Source organism: Octopus bimaculoides, chromosome 16 (genome assembly GCF_046866305.1).
Source record: "Octopus bimaculoides isolate indiv1 chromosome 16, ASM4686630v1, whole genome shotgun sequence".
In the NCBI taxonomy this organism is placed as follows: Eukaryota; Metazoa; Mollusca; class Cephalopoda; order Octopoda; family Octopodidae; genus Octopus; species Octopus bimaculoides.
Window position 1 is genome coordinate 15561626 of NC_142943.1, and position 5142 is coordinate 15566767.

Consider the following 5142-nt stretch of genomic DNA (forward strand, 5'->3'; position numbering starts at 1 on the left):
ATCTACTTACATGGTTTATCCCATGTATATATTTACCTTTTTTTTTTCCCCATACTAAAGAGTTGAGATTTATTGGGAGCAGTATTCTACAGCCAGATGCCCTTCATGTCATCAACTCCTGTTTTTCAAGTAAGCTATTTTTATTCCATTGGTTTTCATATGAAACCAATGAGATGTTGGACATATTGTATGAGGGGGACTTAAACAGTTACTCAAATGATATCAAAATGAAGACTCTTATATTCAAACATATACGATGGGCTTCCATACAGTTTCTATCTACTAAATTTTGTTCCCAAGGCTTTAGTGAGTTCAATGCATTTGCCTAAGGTGCTACTCAGTTGGATAGAACCTGGTGCCATGTGGTTACGAAGTGAAGTTTGTAATGAAGCAGCCAATTGTTTATAGTATTTGGAATAATTTGTTGCTCTTTGAGCTATTGTTCCTTTTTTTTAACTTCCAGTACTTGATAGTGTATACCTTCAAAGTATGATCAATGTAAGAAGGCAATATTTTATATTTTAAAGCCATAAAGGCAGTGAGCTGACAGAATCATTAGCAGACTGGGCAAAATGCCTAACAGCATTTCAGCCTTTTGGGATTTGACTGAGGACTGGTGAACCAGATGGCTACACCAGGCTCCAATCTGATTTGGCAGAGTTTCTACAGCTGGATAGCCTTCCTAACGCCATATACACACACACACACACACACACACACACACACACACACACACACACACACACACACACACACACACACACACACACACACACACACACACACACACACACATATATATATAGTAATCACTCGACACACTGAAGTTCAGCTATTGCGCCCTCAGTACATCGCGGATTACTCAGTAAATGAATGATTTCTGCAGGCAACAGGCATTTATATTTCTTTTAGATTTTAAGTATTTCTGTGGTAACAACCATTTTCGTGCCTTTAAATTAATAAATAGAAATACAGTTCAGTACCATACTTCACTGTATAACACATTAATTAAAATATATTAAAAGAAAATACGTAGTGTACTGCAGATGAGTAAACAAAGGATTGCACATACAGTATGGAAAACGAAACCTGGGAGGCAAGTGTGTGATGATGTTTTGCGTTTATAATAAAATAAATATGTGGTGAGAATGGATGAGGATAGCTGCGTGAAAAAGTGCCACACCCTAACAGTTGAGGGAACCCGTGGAAGAGGTAGGCCCAGGAAGACCTGGGCTGAGGTGGTGAGGCAAGACCTTCGTACATTGGGCCTCACCGAGGCGATGACTACTGACCGAGACCTTTGGAAATGTGCTGTGCGTGAGAAGACCCGGCAAGCCAAGTAAGATCGTTGCCAGTGCCCCTGGACTGGCTCTTGTGCGGGTGGCACATGAGATGCACCATTTTGAGCGTGGCCGTTGCCAGTACCGCCTGACTGGCTCCCGTAGGATTTTCGAGTGAGATCGTTGCCAGTGCCCCTGGACTGGCCTGTGCGGGTGGCACATAAAAGACACCATTTCGAGCGTGGCCGTTTTCGTGCGGGTGACACGTAAAAGCACCCACTACACTCTCTGAGTGGTTGGCGTTAGGAAGGGCATCCAGCTGTAGAAGCTCTGCCAAATTAGATTGGAGCCTGGTGTTGCCATCCGGTTTCACCAGTCCTCAGTCAAATCGTCCAACCCATGCTAGCATGGAAAGCGGACGTTAAACGATGATGATGATGATGATGATGATACAAATTATAAAAAATATATATACAGTACAGTACTGTTTCTACTTTGCAGGTTTTTGCCCACTGTGGGGAGTTTTGGAATGTTACACCTGAAATAGTTGAGAGATTACCATACACACACACACACACACACACACATATATATATATATATACACACATGCAAAATCAATCCACTCTCAAGGTTTCTCATAGGCTTGGGATTTTAGCAGAAGACACTTGCCGAATGTGCAAAACTTGCAGATACAAATGTGTGTGTGAGAGAGAGAGAGAGAAGAGAGAGGGAGGGATAATAAAATGTAACAATGAATGGGTTTTTCATTTTCTGTTGTTCTTTCTAATATTTATTCACACCCATACATATATTATATATGTATGGGTGAATGGACAAATGAAAGAAAAGGACACTCAATACATTTTGTAGGAGTTACATGAATTATTTAGAAGTTTGATTTGGTTCCATGCAACTTAAAGCTTCGTAGGCCTCTAACAGAAGCCCGTCTCTTTCTGGCTTTAGATTACTAAATCTAATTCAGTAATCTAAACTCTAAAAGAAATGGGCTTCTGTTAAAGGCTTACAAAGCTCTAAGTTACATAGACCCAAATCAAACTGTTTTAGATAATATATATATATACATACATATATATATTTACATACATACATATATACACATATATATATACATATATATATATACACACATATATATACATATATACACACATATATATACATATATATATATATACACATATATATACACATATATACATATACACATATATATACACATATATACATATACACATATATATGCACATATATACATACATCATCATCATCATCATCACATATATATATATATACATATATATATATATATACATACATATATATATATATATACACATATATACATACATATATATATATATACACATATATACATACATATATATATATATATATATATATATATATATATACATACATATATATATATATACATACATCCATATATATATATACATACATACATACATATATATATATACATACATATATATATATATACATACATATATATATATATATACATACATATATATATATATACATACATACATCATCATCATCATCATCATCATCATCGTTTAACGTCCGCTTTCCATGCTAGCATGGGTTGGACGATTTGACTGAGGACTGGTGAAACCGGATGGCAACACCAGGCTCCAATCTAATTTGGCAGAGTTTCTACAGCTGGATGGCCTTCCTAACGCCAACCACTCAGAGAGTGTAGTGGGTGCTTTTACGTGTCACCCGCACGAAAACGGCCACACTCGAAATGGTGTCTTTTATGTGCCACCCGCACAAGCCAGTCCAGGGGCACTGGCAACGATCTTACTTGGCTTGCCGGGTCTTCTCACGCACAGCACATTTCCAAAGGTCTCGGTCAGTAGTCATCGCCTCAGTGAGGCCCAATGTACGAAGGTCTTGCCTCACCACCTCAGCCCAGGTCTTCCTGGGCCTACCTCTTCCACGGGTTCCCTTAACTGTTAGGGTGTGGCACTTTTTCACGCAGCTATCCTCATCCATTCTCACCACATGTCCAAACCAGCGCAATCGTCTCTCTTGCACACCACAACTGATGCTTCTAATGTTCAGCTTTTCTCTCAAGATACTTACACTCTGACGGGTATCCACATTGACATTACACATCCAACGGAGCATACTGGCTTCATTCCTTGCGAGCTTACGTATGTCCTCAGCAGTTACAGCCCATGTTTCATTGCCATGTAGCATGGCTGTTCGTACGCATGCGTCATACAGTCTGCCTTTTACTCTGAGTGAGAATCCCTTTGTCGCCAGCAGGGGTAAGAGCTCTCTAAACTTTGCCCAGGCTATTCTTATTCTAGAAGCTACACTTTCAGCGCACCCACCCCCACTACTAACTTGGTCGCCCAGATAGCGGAAGCTATCGACTACCTCTAGTTTTTCACCCTGGAATGAGATAGAAGTTGTTTCCTGTTTGTTTACAGTCTTTATTGCACCTGAACATCTGCCACAAACAAAAACTAACTTGCTAGTTAACCTGCCTTTGATGTTGCTGCACCTCTTATGTGTCCATAGCTTGCACCGGGTACATCTTATAGAGTTACTACCTACTCCTTTTCTACATACTGAGCAGGGCCATCTACCTGAAGGGGTTTGTGTTTTATCTACCTTCCTACTTATTAGGATTTTGGTTTTAGCTAGGTTGACTCTAAGGCCCTTCAATTCTAGACCTTGCTTCCACACCTGAAACTTCTCCTCTAGTTCTGATAGTGACTCCGCAATTAGGGCAAGGTCATCAGCATAGAGGAGCTCCGAGGGGCAACCTGTCTTGAACTCCTCTGTGATTGCCTGGAGGACTATGATAAATAAGAGAGGGCTGAGGACAGAACCTTGGTGGACCCCTATCTCTACCCTGAATTCATTGCTGTACTCATTTCCAACCCTCACCTTACTGGCAGCATCTCTGTACATGGCTCGCACAGCTCTCACTAACCATTCTTCTATCCCAAGTTTCCTCATTGACCACCAGATAAGGGATTGGGGGACCCTGTCAAAGGCTTTCTCCATGTCAATGAAAGCCAGGTACAGAGGTTTATTCTTAGCTAGGTATTTCTCCTGCAGCTGTCTCACTAGAAATAAGGCATCAGTAGTGCTTTTACCTGGCACGAACCCAAACTGCATCTAATCTAAATTGATTCGCTCCCTAATTAGTTGGGCTATGACCCTCTCTGTAACTTTCATAACCTGATCTAACAGCTTGATGCCTCTGTAATTATTTGTATCTAAAGCGTCACCTTTACCTTTGTAGCAGTTGACTATGATGCTGCTACACCAGTCATTGGGTATGACTCCTTCGTGTATCACCTGGTTCGTAATACGGGTGACTAGGCTATAGCCAACACTGCCAGATATTTTGAGCATCTCTGCAGTGATTCCTGATGGGCCAGGGGCTTTCCCGGTCTTCATACTCTTCATTGCTTTATCTACCCTGGTACTATCAACTCGGATAGCTGGTCCCTCTATTGGGTCGACATACGGCAGGCTCTCTTCCTCCCATTCATTCTCTTTATTAAGCAATCTATCGTAGTGGCATCTCCAGACCTCTTTCTTTGCAGCCTCATTTAGTGCAAGCGTACCATCATCCATGCAAACACATTTCTCTCCTACAACATCACTATTCTCTCTCCTACACTGTCTTGCAACACGAAATACCTCGAGTCTTTGGTCCTCACGGCGCAGAACATTGGCAAATCTTTCCTTATCTGCTTCCCCTCTGGCTAAATAAACCTGTCGCCTAGCCTCCCTTCTGGCACATTGGTACAATTCCCTGCTACCACCGTTCTTCCAGTCCTTCCAAG